Raw genomic sequence first — 22,500 nt, forward strand, 5'->3', positions numbered from 1 at the left:
ATTTTTTGATTTTTTTTTCAAAATTTTACCAGTCCCGGAATATCCCTAAAAAAAGGTTTGAGTGCCTTTTTTTTACTCTCTGCCAAGACACTGTCCATTTCCCTGTGACGTCATACAGTGCTGCCAATGTAAACAAACAATGACGAATACCACAGCAAGATATAGTGACATTAGCTCGGATTCAGACTCGGATTTCAGCGGTTTAAGCGATTCAACAGATTACGCATGTATTGAAACGGATGGTTGGAGTATGAAAGTATTGAAGAAGAAACTGAAGCTTTTGAGTGAATAGCTATTGACGCTATTTATAACCATAGCATGGCCGAATAGCTGCGTTAGCATCGCCGGTAAAATGTGCGGACCAAACGATCAGGACTTTTGCATCTTGTGACACTGGAGTAACTTAAATCCGTCGATTGGTAAGTGTTTTTTTCGCATTAAATGTGGGTGGAAGGAAACGTAATATAGTTTCAAATGTACATACAGTTAGCCGAAGTAGCATTGTAGCTTCGATTAGCTGGCAGTCACGCCGCGACTAAATATGTCTGATTAGCACATAAGTCAATAACATCAACAAAACTCACCTTTGTGATTTTGTTGACTTTATCGTTGCAAATGCATCTGCAGGTTATCCATACATCTCTGTGCCATGTCTGCCTTAGCACCGCCGGTAAATAGCATATTAGCATCGATTAGCATAGCATGTTAGCATCAATTAGCTGGCAGTCACGCCGCAACCAAATATGTCTGATTAGCACATAAGTCAAGAACATCAACAAAATCACCTTTGTGATTTCGTTGACTTTATCGTTGCAAATGCATCTGCAGGTTATCCATACATCTCTGTGACATGTCTGTCATCGCCGGTAAAATGTGCAGACACTCCGGCACATTCAATGGGGGTCTGGCAGCAGATTTCTTGCCACTTTCGCATCTTCGGGCCAGTGGTGCAACTTGAATCCCTCCCTGTTAGTGTTGTTACACCCTCCGACAACACACCGACGAGGCATGATGTCTCCAAGGTTCCAAAAAATAGTCGAAAAAACGGAAAATAACAGAGCTGTGACCCGGTGTTTGTAATGTGTTTGAAAAAATGAAAATGGCGTCTGTAATGGAATGATTGAGGGAACCCCTCATGAAACAGTTCTGTAGAGATGAAGTAGTCTTGTGATTTTTCCCACACATACATATTGCGCTCTACCACGGTATCAAGCACTATTCTCTGGATAATCCAATCAAGATATATATATATATATATATATATATGTATATATATATATATATATATATATATATATATATATATGTATTTTTTTTTGTTCGTGATTAAATGTCACAACAGACGTCTGGGTTAACATGTCTTTCTTTGTTTTAAAGTATCTTTGGTTCCATCCGATAGAAACATTGATGTCGGGCAACAAGATATTTGTTTGAGAACAACAACAACAACAAAAACTAAATACCGAGTTGAAACTGAGAACAAGAACAAGGGGCACGGGATCACACAACCTTGAAAAGACACCGTGCGTGGAATCACAGTTAATATTTGATGGGAGATGGCTGTGGGGTTTCTGAGAGGCTTTTAAAAGACATAAATTATGATGATACGACTCCGTAGATTGGGGCCACGTCGTCGAGGTTGATGCTATAAAGAGAAGAGAAGGAGTCGGAGAGCGGCATCTCGCATTCGGTGTTGAAAAGCCGAGCAAGCTTCATTTATAACCCCCGGTCTTGTGAAATATAGGAGGACCGTCTCGAAGGCGGTGGGCTCATATATGACACTGTAAAAATGATTCGGCTTAGCCATGACAAACAAGAGAATACATTTTACTGTGTCGTCGTCACATGACTGGCGCGAAGGAAAAAAAATAAATTAGTATTGTCGCCATCACATTTGAAGCAATATCGATTATTGCTACTAAAAAATACTGATTTTTGGTACCTTAATAAATGTAAATTGTTTAATAATAAATCTTATTTGTGAATGTAACATTTAAAATGAGATGATTATGATAGCTGTGCTGTGCAGCTGTTATATCTTATTTTTTTTATAACATTTCTGGCCCATCATTTGCAAGTATTATACGGCAGTAGTGTACAGGCTACGGCAGAGCTGTGTATAGAGAGAGTATGGCCAACTCGGTTTCAAAGTTGGTACCAAACATGGCGCCCGTCTTTTGACCATGGCCATACTCTTTCTCACGTGACTTCAGGACGCCACTTTTGCTCAGAATTTTAAAACCGATTTGGCCATGCACAGCTCTCAGCTGCTCTTTGTTGTCTAGTCGGGAAGTAGTCTTTGCCATGAAGCTGAATGTGCGAGTCAAGTCTTATGTTTCACCCTGTCATGACGTGGACTTTGGTGTGATTTGTTTTCCCCTGTGGAAAAGCGACTGGATCGGACATGGCATGAAGGTAAAAACATGACTTTAAAAAGGAAGAAACAAAATGCGCTCTATGCAGAGTTTCAAAACTTGGCTAAGAAAACAAAACTACCAGAAAGACAAAACTATGGACAAAAAACAAAACTTGCTAACTATGGCATGGATAAAGAAAACTTACTTTGAACGAGAAAAGAGCATAAAAAAGAGCAGCATGGATCATCAGCATGAATAACAAGGGTGTGTAGAAGGTGATGTCACCAGGCTGACTGCCTGGCAACTACAGGCTTAAACAGAGGTGACGTGATTAATAACAGGTGCGCGAGTCCAAATGAATCAGGTGAGGACTAATGGGTTGCCATGGAAACAAAGCAGGGAGTGAAAAAACAGGAACTGACAGAGTGCAAAAACCAAACAGAACATAGCCAAACTAAACATGATCACCAAGACTTAACACACCCTACACATTTTTTAAATCATATACCGTACTTTCCGGAATATAAGGCACTCTTAAAATATTTTTTTTTTTGTCAAAAATTGACAGTGTGCCTCATGTACGGAATAATTCTGGTTTTGCTTACCGACCTCGAAGCTATTTTATTTGGTACATGGTGAAATGATAAGTGTGACCAGTAGATGACAGTCAAACATAAAAGAGATGTGTGGAATGCAATATGACTCAAGTAAAAAAACATTGTGGAAGTGGCTTCCTAGCGGTCCCACTGACAGACACTTCACGGGAGCCAAGCGTGCAGTTTTTAACAAAGTGTTTAATGCATATACTGTAGGTTTTTGTCAAACTCTTTCTTCCACACAACGTAACATTTCAGTCATGCCCCTATCCTATCTCCATCCTTCTCCCTACCGCTTGCTGTTAAAGATAACAGATTATTAGATTAAAACGTACCACCTGTGATATCCAATCACCTGCCAGCTGTGTCTCGCTGTCAGCTCTGCCTCGCCCCTGCCTGATGGTGCGCCGTCGCCAGAACCATGGACAGAGGGGGTGACCTTTGCTCTGCAGACAGCGTTGGCCACATCTCCCATCACAAACATCAACAATGTATATGTTCCATTAAAAAATATATAACATTACACACGGCGCACAAAAATATATCAAAACGTTTTAGTACGCCTTTGGTAAGCTATGAAGCCGTACCGCTTGATGGATTGTACTGTGCTTCAACATACGTGTATTATTATGGGGTGTCTATAAGGTAAGAGATTTCTGTGTGGGGTTTGCATGTTCTCTCCGTGAATGCGTGGGTTCCCTCTGGGTACTCCGGCTTCCTCCCACTTCCAAAGACATGCACCTGGGGATAGGTTGATTGGCAACACTAAATTGGCCCTAGTGTGTGAATGTTGTCTGTCTATCTGTGTTGGCTCTGCGATGAGGTGGCGACTTTTCCAGGGTGTACCCCGCCTTCCGCCCGATTGTAGCTGAGATAGGCGCCAGCGCCCCCCGCGACCCCAAGAGGGAATAAGCGGTAGAAAATGGATGGATGGGATGGATAATATCTGGCATTTTGTTTCACAATACAATACAAAATCAACTTTTCTTACCTTCCGGTACCTGCTGATCTGTATTTGGGATCTGCATAATTCCTGAAAAATTGCGAGGGTCTGCCTTTGTAGTCCTTTTTTTAGTATTGTCGCTATTTGAAGCAATACCAATTCCCGCTACTTAACAGTGCCAATTTTTGGTACCACTGTGCTTGTTAATAAATGTGAATTGTTTAATAGTTAAATATCATTCTTTAATGTAGCATTTAAAATTAGATGACTAGATTGGCGCAGTTGGGAGAGTGGCTGTGCCAGCAACCTGAGGATTCTTGGTTCAATGCCCACCTTCGACCATCCCAGTCACGGCCGTTGTGTCCTTGAGTAAGACATTTCACCCTTGCTCCTGATGGGTCCTGGTTAGCGCCTTGCATGGCAGCTCCCGCCATCAGTGTGTGAATGTGTTTGTGAATGGGTGAATGTGGAAATAGTGTCAAAGCGCTTTGAGTTCCTTAAAAAGGTGGAAAAGCGCTATACAAGTATAACCCATTGATTTATTTTTAGATGATTATGATAATTGTACTGCCCAGTTTTTCTTATAACATTTCTGGGTCTCATTTGCAAGTATTATATTGCAGTAGTGTACAGGCTAGGGCAGAGCTGTGTATAGAGAGAGTATGGCCGAATCGGTTTCAAAGTTGGTACGAAACATGGCGCCCTGTTTGCCACAAATGCACCAGAACTGAGACTGAATAGAATTGGAACCATGATTCTTTCGTAAATGCTGCTGCACATCATGACGTCGTGTCTGCATGCTGGTCCTTTTCACATTTGTTTTTGAGGAAAAAAAACAATAAACAGAATTGGACATCGTACCCTGCAGTGTGAACGTAGCCATCGTTGTAGTTTTGATGCCTAAATTTGGAGGAGTTTAAAACACCATGTAAATTTACTAATGGTAATCATTAGCAAATTAGCCAAGGCACATTTTGAAAAGTAAAGCCCTTTTTGTCAGGCTTGCCCCTGAATGTTTGGTTGTGTTTTAGTTTTTCCTCTTGTGTGTGTGTAGAATTTCCTGTCAGCGCTCTTGTTTTGGTTCTGTTTGCTGTTTGTCTCCCCTCAGCTGTGGCCGATTTGCACCTGGCCACACCTGGTGTCAATCAGCCAGCTGCTATTTAAACCTGCCTTCCCATCCAGTCTGTGCTAGATTATTGTCATGTTGTGTCATGTCCTGTCGATGTCACCACTACCTGTCTTGTCGCTTGTAGCTTTTTCTACTTCTGTTCACTCTGCTCATGCCATAGTTCTGTCGTGTCATAGTAAGTGTTTTTGTTCTTAGCCAAGTTTGTTATCCGCCTTGTGCGCGCCTTTTGTTGGTACCCTTTTGGTTTGTTCTTGTTTTAGTGTTTAATTAAATCATGTTTTGTTACACAATGCCTGCCTCCTTCTCGGCATCTTGGGGTTCGTCACCAAATAACGCTGACACTTTTATCAGACATACTTGCCTTGTTGGCAATGTAAAATCCAACATTACACTCCGAGCGCTGCTTCAATAACCTTCCTCTTGTGTTAGCTTTCTGTTACCATCTCTTATATTAACGGGTCGGTTTTGACCCATGTCTTAAATAAGCTGTAAAATACACTAAAAACAACTATCTATCATCCAATTTGTTTCTCATCTCTTGGTTACCTTGTTAGGCTTCCTTATCCATGAAAATATTGGTTTTGATATTTTTGGTGTGGGCCATTGGGCCTTTTTTTTTGTCAGTACACCCCTCGATTTTAATTTAAAAAATGGTAAAAATGAACCTCAAGAGAATCGTATGAATAAATAAAAAATTGTGTTACCTGACTATTACTGAGGGTTATTAGAACAAATCGCTTAAATAAATGTGTTTTTTTTTTTTTTTTCATTTTAGTAATTTTATACCGAATTGACCTCACATGTCTGGACATTTTGTTTGTTTTTGTACTGGATAAAAAGGTCAAATGAGAATCCCCCAAAGCTCACAGGATTGGCAGATAAGCTGGCTTTCAGTGTGTTCAGTTTTGGCTCGAATTATTGCTTGTTAATCTTATTTTTATAACTGGGTCGAAACCGACCCGAACAACGCCAAGGTCATAATTTCAACCAAAGCATTTTATAATTTATTGAAAAATAAATAAATAATACGAAATAAAGTTTTATTTTGTTGAAATAGAGGTTCCTGACTAAGTCAACAAGCCTTGAGGCAAAAAAATAAATTTATGTGGTTCTTTTTATGCATTGAAAAACTAAAACGGGTCGGTGCCGACCCTGACACAAGACGAGGGATAATTGTTTCCTTGCCAAGTGTTTGAGCTGGTGTTTCGTCTGGAACGCTATGTCGCGAGCAACAAAGGTATTGACATATTGCAACGTTTAATTTTACGTGAATTGACATCCGGAAATCCGGGCGGACTTCGTCTGGTGCCGATAAAAGTACGGAATACAGCACCCACCCTTCGTCACTATAAAATTCTGGTGTATTTGTCAAGTCATATCCAATGTGAATGGATGCTTGATGGAATCTGTCTGCATTTTACAGTTGGAGGGAGTCTGTGACTTGTTTCTTAAATTGCAACAATGTTGTGACAAATGCGTTTTCATTCGCAATGAAGTGCCTGTCTGTCTAATGATATTAGCATCTCCCAAGTACACCATCTAGTGCTAAATGTCGAGGGAACGTAATTGGCATCTAGTTATGCATGAAAAAGCCTGCAAGTTAATCAGTTAAATTATTCATCTAACATGCTAATTACGTCTATTCCAATGCTTTAAGCCTTCTTGTAGTCGAACAATCGCAAAACATGAATGATGAGCAAATCCCGAGTACAACTTTTCAATAATGCGTTGAGTTTGGCATAAGAATTTACAAAGACTTGTAATGTGAATGCAATTCCTAAAGCTTAGGATCTCATACTTTGCCAGCATGGACCCTCTGGCTTTTTATGCTTGCCTTTGTGGATGATTTTTTTTTTTTAACATTTTCGACTTCAGCTCTTTGAATACATCAAAAGTAAACATTGGATTGTCCTACTTGGCTTTTATTGCGGCCAGTTTTTTGCCGGTTGAAACCCACGAAAACGACATTTTTCTTAAATCCCAATGCAATGCACTTTCTGTGAATCAATGATAAAAATGAAAAGATTTGATATTCCCAGTGCTGATTGAGTTTGTGTTTGCTTAGTGTGAAGAAGGAGACTCTGCAAAGCGACTCTATATCAATGTGGGTTTTACTATTTGGCCAATGCAAAGGCACCAGTTGTTTAATCACGGTCACTCGCTAGATAATAAAACACATTATAGTGTCTGACATACATTGGCATGCATACAATCAATATCCTCCGCTGTCTGTAAAGTTTATATAGCAGCTAGTAAACATGCTTTACTTGTTTGTTTTTTGCAGACGTCAGGTGGTGGTCATGCTCTGCTAAAGACATATATTAAAATTCCTGACAGGCATTGGACGCTCCTTCCTAATAACCAATTAATTTGCAACCCCCCCCTAATGCTATAATTAATCTAGCCTTAAATTCATACTTGCCAACCTTGAGACCTCCGATTTCGGGAGGTGGGGGGTGGGGGGTGGGGGGTGTGGTCGGGGGTGGAGCGGAGGCGTGGTCGGGGGCATGGTTGGGGCAGGCCGTGGTTAAGAGGGTAGGAGTATATTTACATCTGCAATTCACCAACTCGTGAATTTCATATATATTTCATATACATATATATATATATCTTTGAAATACTTGACTTTCAGTGAATTCTAGCTATATATATTTATTTTATTATATATATAAATAAAATAAATAGTTGAATTTCAAACGGCACCGATCAAATACACAGTAATAAAAACACGGTTGTTCTACTAACTGTACTGTGCTTGCTGGTTACTAAAAAAAAACAACAACAACACCTACCTTTCACTATTTGAGTAACCTTTGTTCTGCCATTTGGGTACTGGTGAGGGTCACTTGCCGTCAGGTGCGCAACACCACATAAATCGTTGCCCAATCAAAAAGCAACCCCATAACGCTATAGCCAACATTAACCAGGAGATGGCTACAGACAACATACAATCACTCTACTACAGACAACGTCGCCATGGCTGTAACTTCCTCGTTCTTCTGCTTCGTCTCCTTGTGTGTGCAGTTTTTTATTAAAATCCGTAGATGTTGTAACGTGATTGGGCAGGCAAGCTGTTTATATAATGGGAAAGCGGACGTGAAAACAGGCTGTCCACACTCAGGTCCGCTTCCTCCAGCTCCGCTGAATTTCGCGAGATTTTCAGGAGAAAATTTCTTCCGGAAGGTTTTCGGGAGAGGCGCTGAATTTAGGGAGTCTCCCGGAAAATCCGGGAGGGTTGGCAAGTATGCGTAAATATGAAATAGCTAAATCTCAGTATGGCTGGAATCTGCCCAACTAATTTTGCCTTGGTAGTCGTTATTTTCAGTTGCTTTCTTATATCGCCATACCGCTCGGTTGGTGGAATGTCCGTGCCAGCAACTTGAGGGGTCCAGGTTCGATCCCAGCTTCTGCCATCTTAGTCACAGCTGTTGAGTCCTTGGGCAAGACACTTTCAATCAATCAATCAATGTTTATTTATATAGCCCTAAATCACAAGTGTCTCAAAGGGCTGCACAAGCCGCAGCGACATTCTCGGTTCAAATCCCAAATCAGGGCAAGGAAAAACTCAACCCAGTGGGATGACAATGAGAAACCTTGGAGAGGACTGCATATGTGGGTGACCTCCCCGACCCCCCAATGCTACCGGTGCAATGGACGTCGAGTGGATCTAGCATATTATTGTGAAAGTCCAATCCAGTCCTTTACCCACCTGCTCCCAGTGCCACCGACATTGGTTTAAATGTAACTTAGATATTGGGTTTCACTATGTAAAGCGCTTTGAGTCACTAGAGAAAAGCGCTATATAAATATAATTCACTTCACACTTCTTGTGTTTTGTTCATTTTTAACTTCCGTCTGACACACTGCGGTAAAATCATCATGACAACTTTGTCATAAATGTTGTTTTTTTTTCATTCTAAGGCATGATATAAATGTCTAATCGCTAGGGGTGCTGATTTGTTGTTGTTGTTGTTTTTTTGTAGCCTTTAATGCCTAAAAATCAAACACTTTTATGTTAAAATACTGAACAGATGTTTACATTATCCCAATAAACATCTGTTCAGTATTTCAACATAAAAGTATTTGATTGTGAGGCATTAAAAGCCACAAATTGCGACGATTCCATCAGACCCACAAAGGCTGGCTGACTAACAACAATATGAAAACTGCACGGAAAATTTCTCTGCTAATGTTCAGTATTTCAACATAAAAGTATTTGATTGTGAGGCATTAAAAGCCACAAATTGCGACGATTACATCAGACCCACAAAGGCTGGCTGACTAACAACAATATGAACGTTGCACGGAAAATTTCTCTGCTAATGTCTGCATCCCACAGGGATTCTTCTTTTGTGTTTCTGCACCTGCGGTTCCCACACAAGGTTTCAACATTGTTTGTCAACACTGTCTGCTCTCATTTTCTCGCACATTTGACCCTCTGATGTTCTGTGTACCTACACTCTGCCTCCTCCCATCTAGGCGTGTGTGTGTGTGTGTGGTACTCAGAACATCCATTTCTACACTTCTCTTAGCCCCGGGTCCAGTGGACCCGGGCACCTTATATGTAATAGAAATGTGTAGGGGGGTGTTTGGTGTGTGTTCATTAAATATGTATTTTGATATAAGTTCTTCACAGAAAATGAGCCAAAGTCAGTGAGTCTCAGTTTGAAAAAATAATTATTTTTATCATTTTTCGTTTGATAAAAAATGAAAACGGGTCCCACAGACCCAAACACCACACAAGGGTTGAATAAAGTCATTATTTGAATTTTGATAATGCTTATTTTCCAAATTCTCTCAGCTAATTAAAACTTTGGCCTTAAATGTATCATGATAAATTTACACAAATGTTTTGATCGCGCTTCCACTTTTTCCATTGAATGTTTAGAATCACGGCAGGACCCTTCCCAGCAAAATGGTACCGACCTGCTCTATTATGGCTCCAAGAAAAAACAGAAAGTACCAGCTAGTGTTGCAAACGTTGCATATTATGAGCAACTTTGGGCTTGTTTTTTTTTTTGAAGTCATTCGAAAATTTCGTGAGTTGCGCGTTGCAGTATTTCGGACTTGTTTTTGAACGAATATCGCTTACGTGCATACTTGCCAACCCTCCCAATTTTCCCGAGAGACTCCCGAATTTCAGTGCCCCTCCCAAATATCTCCCGGGGGAACCATTCTCCCGAATTTCTCCCGATTTCGACCCAGACAAAATAAATGACAACGTTGATTTCAAGCACACACAACAGCCATACATGTCACACTGAGGGTGGCCGTATAAACAACTTTAATACTGTTACAAATATGCGCAACACTGTCAACCCACACCAAACAAGAATGACAAACACATTTTGGGAGAACATCCGCACTGTAACACAACATAAACACAACATAACAAATACCCAGAAACCCTTGCAGCACTAACTCTTCCGGGATGCTACAATAGCATCTACGGCTTTCGGAGCTCAGTGCACAACTGTACACACAACAAGAGGGAGACTAAGCAGGTGGGGACGACGATTAAGAAGAAGAAATACGCTTGCATGTTACAAAATGATTGGCAAAAAGAATTTCATTTCATGCAGGACAGCTCGAAGGGGAAAGGGTATGCCGGCTTCACCTAAACTTCGCCCGCCCAACCACGCCCCCAACACACCATATCCCGAATTCAGAGGTCTCAAGGTTGGCAAGTATGCTTACGTGCAATAAATTGTAGGTCAATGTATCGTCGCCCCAGGCCTAAATACAAAGGTTTTGGAAGAAAGGTTGTTTCTTTAGCTCAGTTATTTTTGTTAAATTTGCATATTTGCATCTTTGTTTGTGAGCAAGGGTGCCAATCCCCTGAAAAATAAACAAAGGACGACTTGCTGGCTTACCTCACTTTCTTCAATGGGAGAAATATGAATACAGTGAGTAGGTACAAAACAAAAGTTCAATAATGTATCTTTTAATACACAATAACAACGTTAACATGATATAAAAACTAACTGTGTTTTTACTTGTTCCTTTCCTGAACCCTGGCGGGGATTTGAACCCGTGCACTCTGTCACAAAAGGTAGCGGCGTATACATTATTCCACCAAAGATCATTTCGTTCTTATTGGTCACAGAGCACATAAGGGTTGGACTCCGGCAATGCTGCCCTTTGTCACCGATTCTGTTCATAACTTTTATGGACAGAATTTCTTGGCGCGGTCAGGGCGTTGAGGGGTTCCGGTTTGGGGGCTGCAGGATTAGTTCTCTGCTTTTTGCATATGATGTGGTCCTTCTGGCTCTTCATCTGGCCAGGATCTTCAGCTCTCACTGGATCGTTTCGCAGCCGAGTGTAAAGCATCTCCCAAGTCCGAGTCCATGGTTCTCGCCCTGGAAAGGGTGGAGTGCCATCTCGGAGTTGGGGAGGAGATCTTGCTCCATGCGGACAAGTTCAAGTACCTCAGAGTCTCGTTCACGAGTGAGGGAAGAGTGGATCGTGAGATCGACAGGCGGATCGGTGCGGCGTTTTCAGTAATGCAGATCCGTTGAAGGAGCTGAGCCGGAAGGCAAAGCTCTAAATTTACCGGTCGATCTACGTTCCCATCCTCACCTATGGGTCAGGAGCTTTGGGTTATGACAGAAAGGATAAGATCACGGGTACAAGCGGCTGAAATTAGTTTCCTGCGCCGGGTGGCGGAGCTCTCCCTTAGAGATAGGGTGAGGAGCTCTGTCATCCGGGGGTAGCTCACTGTTCCTCCACATCGAGAGGAGCCAGAGGAGGTGGTTCCGGCATCTGCTCAGGATGCCACCCGAAGGCCTCTCAAGGAAGGTGTGTAGGACATGTGCGAACGGCATGAGGCCATGGGGAAGACCCAGGACACCTTGGCAAGACTATGTCTCCCGACTGGACTGGGAACGCCTCGGGGAGGATCTGGAGGAAGTGGCTGGGGAGAGGGAAGTCTGGGCTTCTCTGCTTAGGTTGCTGCCCCCGCGAGTTGACGTTAAGAACATGGTCACAGAACAAGACTTGGAATACGTATGTCGGATAGAACGCTTTGTCACGGTAACACGGGAGGAAGTGTGTCCGTTTTAGGCTCAATGTGGGACCCGTACTTTTGTTTCTAAATGGCTCAATTGTGTTTTTCAAGGAGCAATTGACAGATACCCAGTGTTTCAGTCCTAAAGCAGAACCGTTAGATAAATCAGGGACACTAAATTGCCAGTATGTGTGAGCAGGCTGCACAAATCATCTTTAAGTGCTCAAAGTGTGGCCTCGGGCCATTTTTGTCTGACCACTTGTTTTTTTTTTTTCTTTTCTATTGGCCCTCGACATGCTCTAAAAATAAAATGAAGTATTAATGAGGTACAGTTTAGGATTAAATGATACACTAATTTGTTTTGTCACCTTTTAAACGCAAAGACGGCTTAAAACTGAGTTACAGTATTTTACAAGAGACACGGTTGTAGATAAGATCAAATTTAATTTTGTACATATATTAGCCGCACAAGTCTCTAAGTTGCAAGTGTAGACATTGAAACATGAAATATTTACACAGGTGCTTGTGTTAATTTACACATTCGATTTTACCTTTCGAGGCCCTTTGGTGGTCGGGTATTTCCGTTCCGCGCGGCAGCTGTTTCCTATTCCGATGGCTAATTTATATGGGGCGGCATAGCTCGGGCGGTAGAGTGGCCGTGCCAGCAACTTGAGGGTTGCAGGTTCGATTCCCGCTTCCGCCATCCTAGTTACTGCCGTTGCGTCCTTGGGCAAGACACTTTACCCACCTGCTCCCAGTGCCACCCGCACTGGTTTAAATGTAACTTAGATATCGGGTGTCACTCTGTAAAGCGCTTTGAGTCACTTGAGAAAAGCGCTATATAAATATAATTCACATTTGCTTTGGGGCAGCTTTTTGTGCATTTTGTCGTGTCGTCGCCATGATGAGGGTGAGTCCACAACGCACTGAATGATTGTGTGAGTGCGTTTTATTTGACGTGAAGCAGGGTTGCCCGTTATAACAATCGGGGAGTGTGTGTCAGTCGATTGCGACACATTAGAAAAAATAAATAAATGACCTAAAAGTGACTGTTTATCGATCTTCACTATAACCTCACTTCCGTCAATTGATTGGCATTCACGACACCCAAGGATCTTCTGAGATGACGCTGGATGCTGCTCAGTGTACGAAGGAACAAAAAAAGACGGGAAGCACTTTTTTAATTAACAGACTATTTACCCGTATCGGCCGTCAAAGCGTAAAGGCCGACAGCACATTTCCTGTTTTCACAATAAAAGTGCTGCTCTACCTTGATTTCGCTAAAAAAAACAAAAGTATCGGAAAACAAACACATACAAGCTATCGAGCACGGAGTTAAGTCCAATGTATTTATTGTAAAGGGCGTAAAAACGAGAATGGAAGCTGGACAGATTAAAAGCTAAAAACAACCACTTTCATGTGGTGTTGGAAAGAGAGGAGGACTTTAAGGTTATATTCATCTCTTCATTAAATATATATATCGATCCATCCATCCATTTTCTACCGCTTATTCCCTTTCGGGGTCGCGGGGGGCGCTGGCGCCTATCTCAGCCACAATCGGGCGGAAGGCGGGGTACACCCTGGACAAGTCGCCACCTCATCGCAGGGCCAACACAGATAGACAGAAAACATTCACACTCACATTCACACACTAGGGCCAATTTAGTGTTGCCAATCAACCTATCCCCAGCTGCATGTCTTTGGAGGTGGGAGGAAGCCGGAGTACCCGGAGGGAACCCACGCATTCACGGGGAGAACATGCAAACTCCACACAGAAAGATCCCGAGCCTGGATTTGAACCCAGGACTGCAGGACCTTCGTATTGTGAGGCAGACGCACTAACCCCTCTGCCACCGTGAAGCCCATATATATATATATATATATATATATATATATATACATATATATATATACATATATATATATATATATATATAGGTTTCTGTGGTTTATCCGTTCTACAGTGCTCAATGCGGATTAGAGCGAAATATACGTTAGGTCAGGAAAAAACACACAGGCTATATCATCCCTACAAGCCTGTTTCGCAGGTTTCCCTGGGATTTTAAATACCGTATTTCCTTGAATTGCCGCCGGGGCGCTAATTAATTTAGAACCTCTTCTCACTCCAGCGCTTACCAAAGGCATACGGTAAAAGTAAGCATGCGTTAATTATTTTGAAACCTCTTCTCACTCCGGCACTTACCAAAGGTATGCAGTGAAAATTTTAGTGTGATGTAAGCTTGGACCTTAAATCCTACTGAATAGCTCCTAATCTTCTTCCCTTTATGCGATTTCAAATGACCGGTATTGAAATCAGCCTCCTCCATTTTGAAAATGATGACAGGGGAAGTGTCACTCGTGACGTCACGAGTTTGACCGGGCGGTAATACTAAGCATGCGCTAGTTATTTTGGGAAGCGAGATCGACCCGGCTGTAATTCAAGGCAGGCGCATACTTTATGCCAGTGGTTCCCAACCTTTTTGTATCCGCAGACCGGTCAACGCTTAATAATTTGTCCCGCGGCCCGGGTGGGCGGGGGGGTGGGTGGGGCCGGGCGTCCTTTTTTATTTATTTTTTATTTTAATTTTTTTCTTTGTCATGAAAAAGGGAGTTTTTTGTGGTTGGTGCACTAATTGTAAGTGCATATTGTGTTTTTTATGTTGATTTAATAAAAAAAAAAAAACTTTTTTTTTTTTTTAATAAAAATTAATAAAAAATTCTTCTGCGGCCCGGTGGTTGGGGACCACTGCTATATGCCCTGCAGCAATTCAAGGAAATACGGTAAATAAAATTCCCTGACGAGTAGGGAAATTTGCGAAACAGGCTTGTAGGGATGATATAGCGTCTGTGTTTTTTCCTGACCTAACATGTGTATGTATACATTATATATATATATATATATATATATATATTAGGGCTGTGAATCTTTGGGTGTCCCACGATTCGATTAAATATCGATTCTTGGGGTCACGATTCGATAATATATTGATTTTTTTCAATTCGATTCGGTTCTCGATTCAAAAACAATTTTTTTCCCGATTTAAAAGGATTCTGTATTCATTCAATACATATGATTTCAGCAGGATCTACCCCAGTCTGCTGACATGCTAGCAGAGTAGTAGATTTTTGTAAAAAGCTTTTATAATTGTAAAGGACAATGTTTTATAAACTGATTGCAATAATGTAAATTTGTTTTAACTATTAAACAAACCAAAATCTGACTCATTTTATCTTTGTGAAAACATTGGACAGTGTGTTGTCAAGTCTAATGATAATGTCAATGAGGGATTTTTAATCACAGCTATGCTGAAATTATAACTAATATTGATACTGTTGATGATATTCATTTTTGTTTCAATACTTTTGGTTTGTTCTGTGTCGTGTTTGTGTCTCCTCTCAATTGCTCTGTTTATTGCAGTTCTGACTGTTGCTGGGTCAGGTTTGGTTTTGGAATTGGATTGGTTATGGTATTGCTGTGTAGTGGTTTGTTGGATTGATGAAAAAAATAAAAAAATAAAAATAAAAATAAAAATAAAAAATAAAAATAAATTTTTTAAAAATTAGAATCTATTCTGAAACGCACAACATAAACGATTCGATTCGTATTCGAATTGATTTTTTCCCACACCCCTAATAAATATATATATATATATCCATCCATCCATTTTCTACCGCTTATTCCCTTTTGGGGGTCGCGGGGGGCGCTGGCGCCTATCTCAGCTACAATCGGGCGGAAGGCAGGGTACACCCTGGACAAGTCGCCACCTCATCGCAGGGCATATATATATATATATATATATATATATATGAGGTAAATCTTCTCAACTTGGTCCTTTGATAAATAGCACGCCTGCTGAAAAAGTGTGGGCACCAATGAGGTAAACACTTTTAGTTGTCTGATGTGAGGAGGCTATATTTATTGTGAATCCGGAAAGATCCATAAATTACTGGCAGTATTGTACAAAGCGCAGGGTTCAAAGCGTGGGCAAAAGGTAACAGCTTATAGTTTGGAAATCACAGTACTTACTGGGGGTGCGGACGCTTTTAAAATGCCCTAGTGACAAAAACGAACGCTTAAATGGGTTTTTGGGTACTTTCTTTATTATATTTTTCAAAATAAATCATTGATGGATGGTTCGCAATTATTTTGAATCAATATATCTAAGTGCCCAATTTCCGCAACAAGGTGATTGGTTATTATGGTTATTATGATGACTCAATTCAAACAGCTGCTTATTTTTGGTATGTGTGTGAAAAAGACCACTTAAACACAGGAGCGTGTGTGTGTCTGCTTCAATCAGTCCAATTCCGAGCTATGTGACCATTTCCATTTTAGGAATGACCCTATGACTTTCCATGTTGTTGTTTTTTAGAGTGCCCTTGGACGTTAATCATGAATTTGAAGAATTCCGGAGAGGCTCCGGGGCTGGCAAATGAAAATTGGCCGTGATGTGGCAGAAATATGCTTTAGCATATGCTACAACATACGAAATATGGGAGAGCATTGCAGCATGGATGTATTACTTACTGTGCTAACACTTTAATCATACTGACGACTAGTTCTTGTCAACTGGGGACCGGACCCCTGTTGTTCTCTCTCTCAGACTTGATGCTGTAGCCTTGGCTTCCTTTTTGAGTCATTACTTGAATGGTGATGGTGTTATCAAGTGCTGTTGCCTTTATTTTCCTCCGAAATGTTATTTCATACAACAGGGTCAGCCTTAACAACTGCAGACCTGCGCTGACTCCAAAGCTTTGGACATATTTGTACTCCATAATAGAGAGCCAAATAATAAAACCTCATTCACGTTCTCTGGAGTCTGATGAGTTTCACGAAGACAGCCAGGGTCTGCTTTCAAACAGCAGATGTCTGAAATTTTTGGTATTTCAATTTCTTTGCTGTAAGGCCAGGTGCTTGATGGTACAATCGCTGATCATAAGTCTCCTTGTCAGAGACTGTCGTCGTCGTTTATTACAAAGAGGATACCACGTTACACTTTCTGTGATCATGAGTCTGTCGCCAGGTATTGAAAAGCCACAACAATTATCCATCAATTCATCAATTACCATGAATGGATTCACGTGGACCCCGACTTAAACAAGTTGAAAAACTTATTCGGGTGTTACCATTTAGTGGTCAATTGTACGGAATGTGTACTGAACTGTGCAATCTACTAATAAAAGTTTCAATCAATCAATCACTTTTCTAGAGACCATCCCAGCTGATTAAAAAACAGTTGCACTTTTTACACTTCTACACTTTAAATGTGTCACGCTTGATAAAAGGATTGGACTCAGATGCAGAGTTGGGACTTTGGACAGGCTTTTATTTTGACAACTTCCTTTTATCTCCGAAGTCAAGAAATAACAATATCTATAATAATCCCACTTCCAAAGACATGCACCTGGGGATAGGTTGATTGGCAACACTAAATTGGCCCTAGTGTGTGAATGTGAGTGTGAATGTTGTCTGTCTATCTGTGTTGGCCCTGTGATGAGTTGGCGACTTGTCCAGGGTGTACCCCGCCTTCCGCCCGATTGTAGCTGAGATAGGCGCCAGGGCCCCCCGCGACCCCATAAGGGAATAAGCGGTAGAAAATGGATGGATGGATATAATAATCACAAAAAAACTACTCGGCGAAAAGGTTCCAGAAAAAGAAGGAACAACCGAAAACACAAAAGGAAAGACGAACTATAATTGACGCCGTATATGCTATAAAAAAATATTTAACAAAAAACGCTCCAACAGGAGGACCAAAACAACATCTATGAACATTTCTACACTAGCTAATCTAATAAAGTTTTAACAAAAATAGTCACTCAAAAAGTTGAGGAATGAATGAAAAAATTTTAACTGAAACTTACCACTGCGGCTGAATAAACGAAATAATCCAAATCACTCTGCTGAGGAGGAAGTAAGGAAAACTCAAAATATTCACAAAGGGGGTTCAGGATCAAGGGACATAAGCACGAGACAAGGCAAGGCATGGACAAGGACACGGACGCTAAACGAGACAATCTGGCACAGAACAAAGGAAGGCGTGAGCTTATAAAACACATGAAGGTGATAGGGAACAGCTGGAAACAATCAGAGAACAGGGATGACGTCAGACTGATGACACAAAAGGAAGGGAAAGTGACCTGAAATGAGAGGAGAGTTACTTTTCAAATTAAAACATGCAAACCATAAGACGGAAAAACCCAAAACAAGACATCCCTTGCCGCGGTGTGACAAAATGATGCTGCTAAAATACTGTAACTTGACCGCTCACTCAATCAATCAATCAATGTTTACCTATATGACCCTAAATCACGAGTGTCTCAAAGGGCTGCACGAGCTACAATGACATCCTCGGCTCAGATCCCACAATGGGACAATGGGAAACCTTGGAGGGGGACCGCAGATGTGGGGACCCGTGCAATGTCCGTCGAGTGGATCTAGCATAATATTGTGAGAGTCCAGTCCATAGTGGATATAACATAATAGTGAGAGTCCAGTCCATAGTGGGGCCAGCAGGAGACCATCCTCACTGATTTGTAACACCCACTTTCTTTATGTATTGTACTTGTATTTTAAATTTAAATGTGCCATAAAGGACTACAGATGGACATTAGCATGGTGCTAAATCCGGTGCAGCCCTCTTTTTTGATTTTGAATGTAACTGCAAAAGGCAACGCTCTCAATTTACCGGTCGATCTACGTTCCCATCCTCACCTATGGTCATGAGCTTTGGGTCATGACCGAAAGGATAAGATCACGGGTACAAGCGGCCGAAATGAGTTTCCTCCCCCGTGTGGCGGGGCTCTCCCTTAGAGATAGGGTGAGAAGCTCTGCCATCCGGGAGGAACTCAAAGTAAAGCCGCTGCTCCTTCACATCGAGAGGAGCCAGATGAGGTGGTTCGGGCATCTGGTCAGGATGCCACCCGAACGCCTCCCTAGGGAGGTGTTTAGGGCACGTCCAACCGGTAGGAGGCCACGGGGAAGACCCAGGACACGTTGGGAAGACTATGTCTCCCGGCTGGCCTGGGAACGCCTTGGGATCCCCCGGGAAGAGCTAGACGAAGTGGCTGGGGAGAGGGAAGTCTAAGTTTCCCTGCTTAGGCTGTTGCCCCCGCGACCCGACCGTGGATAAGCGGAAGAAGATGGTTGGATGGATGTAACTGCACATTGTCCTTGGAATAAATAAACACAAACAAACAAACTTTGGGTTAGGGTTGGGGTACACCCTGGACTGGTCACCAGTCAATCCTAGGGCACATATGGCTACACAACCATCACATCCACATCCATGGACCATTTAGAGCCGGGGTGTCCCATCTTTTATACTTGGGGGCCGCATTGGGCTAAAAAAATTTGGTCGAAGGCCGATAGCTGACTTCATGTAAAGTAATATATATACAATAATGTTGAATATTCAATAACATGGCAAATTCTTGCATCGAGCACACCTTACAATAGTGGTAATAAAAGATGCAACCTATGCTTAAAAGAGAAACTGTTTATTATATATCATCCAGAGCTATCATCCCTCAACAAGCGCAGTGAAATCATTTCAACATGCCGCCACAGACGGAAACACCTCCTAGGTAACACATGGGCCAATCACCACACCCTACGCCTGCCTGTACCCACCCACTCTGTGCCCTATATAAACCATTGTATGTGAATGCTTCCATTAAAATCTCCTGATGATTGAGGGAACCCCTCATGAAACAGTTCTGTAGAGATGAAGTAGTCTTGTGATTTTTCCCACACCTACATATATGTATTTATATATATATATATATATATACACACGTTAGGTCAGGAAAAAACACAGGCTATTTCATCCCTACAAGGCTGTTTTGCAGGTTTCTCTGCTCTTCAGGGGATTTTATTGAAGTGTCTGTGGTTGTTACATATGTATAGGGTACACTACATTGACAGGCACTTCCCCAAAAAACATCTAGACAGGAAAATATTCTACAGGAACACCTTAAAACTTAACTACAGCTGCATGTAGTATATCAAACAAACCATTGACTCACATAACAAAAAGATCCCGAGCACTCACAGACAAGCAACTGTAACTCTCAGGGTTATTTGGTGACGAACCCCAAGATGCAGAGAAGGAGGGAGGCATTTTGCAGGAAACATAGTTTATTTTAAAATACTACAACTAGAACAAACAAAGGGTACAAACAAAAAAGCATGCACGTGGGCGGACATAACAAACTAAGGGCTATGAACAGACAAATCGGAAGCAGGGAACAAAAAACAGTAAGCTACAAAACATCTACCAAATATAGCTTACCGCTACGCTGCATTCACACGACCAGTAGGAATGACAAGTAGAAAATGACATTGACACGACAATAATCCAGCCCTGACTGGAGGAGAAAACAGGTCTCAAATAGTGGCTGGCTGATTGATCCCAGGTGTGGCCAGGTGCCAATCAGCCACAGCTGAGGGTTACACAGCACCCAGGTAGACAAACAGGAAACAGAACCAAAATAAGAGTGCTGACAGGAACTAAAGACAAACGCAGAGGAAAAACTAAGACATAGACCAAAAATGTCAGGGACAAGCCTGACACTAACGACTCTAACGTCACAGACAGCTGCAATTGCAGACAAAGGCTTACCTGCCCACTCAACGGAAACCGTTTAGAAATATCAGTTGTTTACCAGGCCAATGTCACCCGCAAGGACAACTCTAACACAGAGACATACATTGGACTCACAGAAAACCTCTTTAAAACCCCTTATAACGATCACACAGCATCATTTTGTAGCCCCCAACTCAAGAACTCTACAGAGCTGAGCAAATACATATGGCGCCTTATACATGTATGTGTGTGTACATATTATATTAGTATAATGGATATAGTGATTAGTATATATTAATATCCATCCATCCATCCATCATCTTCCGCTTATCCGAGGTCGGGTCGCGGGGGCAACAGTCTAAGCAGGGAAGCCCAGACTTCCCTCTCCCCAGCCACTTCGTCTAGCTCTTCCCGGGGGATCCCGAGGCGTTCCCGGGCCAGCCGGGAGACATAGTCTTCCCAACGTGTCCTGGGTCTTCCCCGTGGCCTCCTACCGGTTGGACGTGCCCTAAACACCTCCCTAGGGAGGCGTTCGGGTGGCATCCTGACCAGATGCCCGAACCACCTCATCTGGCTCCTCTCGATGTGAAGGAGCAGCGGCTTTACTTTGAGTTCCTCCCGGATGGCAGAGCTTCTCACCCTATCTCTAAGGGAGAGCCCCGCCACACGGCGGAGGAAAATCATTTCGGCCGCTTGTACCCGTGATCTTATCCTTTCGGTCATGACCCAAAGCTCATGACCATAGGTGAGGATGGGAACGTAGATCGACCGATAAATTGAGAGCTTTGCCTTCCGGCTCAGCTCCTTCTTCACCACAACGGATCGGTACAACGTCCGCATTACTGAAGACGCCGCACCGATCCGCCTGTCGATCTCACGATCCACTCTTCCCTCACTGGTGAACAAGACTCCTAGGTACTTGAACTCCTCCACTTGGGGCAGGTTCTCCTCCCCAACCCGGGGATGGCATTCCACCCTTTTCCGGGCGAGAACCATGGACTCGGACTTGGAGGTGCTGATTCTCATTCCGGTCGCTTCACACCGATCCAGCGAGAGCTGAAGATCCCGGTCAGATGAAGCCATCAGGACCACATCATCTGCAAAAAGCAGAGACCTAATCCTGCGGTTACCAAACCGGAACCCCTCAACACCTTGACTGTGCCTAGAAATTCTGTCCATAAAAGTTATGAACAGAATCGGTGACATTTCCAGTGAGGGTTGGACTCCGCCAAGGCTGTCCTTTGTCACCGATTCTATATATTAATAGCTATTAGTAATTAATAAACTGGATATGAAGAGTATGTGAAAGTTTAACTTCTACTTTGTGTACTACCAAGACAACCTCCGTAAAGTTATAAAATAAAGTTGTAATCAGTCAGAAATATCAAGCAAGCTAAAATGCCCCAAATATGGATACATGAGTGTTTTGCATTTTTACCACCTTACTTTGTAATGGATTTAAATGGGACATGATTTAAAATATATATATAATGTCCACAAAGTTCAGTGAGCAGGTCATGTTATGTGTGACCATGTCTGTTGACATTTTGAGGTCGTTGGATTTTTTTTTTCCACCATGACTAGGGAAGGTTGTTTGCATTGGGTCATCAAGTCAACTTTGTTCATAAAGCACATTTAAAATTTACCACAGGTGTAGCCACAGTGCTGTACAATGGGCAGGTTAAAAGATAATATGAGGACCAAGCAAATAACACAACACAAACAGAACATGATGAAAAATAAATAAATAAAACATAAAAACAGGTTCACAGCAGGTGTATAATGGGGCGCCATCGCAGGATGAATATCACTCAGTGCTAAAAGCCAAGGAATAAAAGTATGTTTTTAAGAGAGATTTAAAAACAGGAAGAGAGGAGGCTT

The 22,500-nt window shown here is 42.0% G+C and overlaps 1 protein-coding gene across 1 annotated transcript in view; it reads left to right on the forward strand.

The window, feature by feature from the left end:
• The window catches only part of luzp2 (leucine zipper protein 2), a 566,503-nt gene that overhangs the window by 278,051 nt on the left and 265,952 nt on the right, over positions 1 to 22,500 (forward strand). The gene's annotated exons all lie outside the window — the stretch shown is intronic.

The sequence above is a fragment of the Nerophis ophidion genome, linkage group LG25 (genome assembly GCF_033978795.1).
Source record: "Nerophis ophidion isolate RoL-2023_Sa linkage group LG25, RoL_Noph_v1.0, whole genome shotgun sequence".
NCBI lineage: Eukaryota > Metazoa > Chordata > Actinopteri > Syngnathiformes > Syngnathidae > Nerophis > Nerophis ophidion.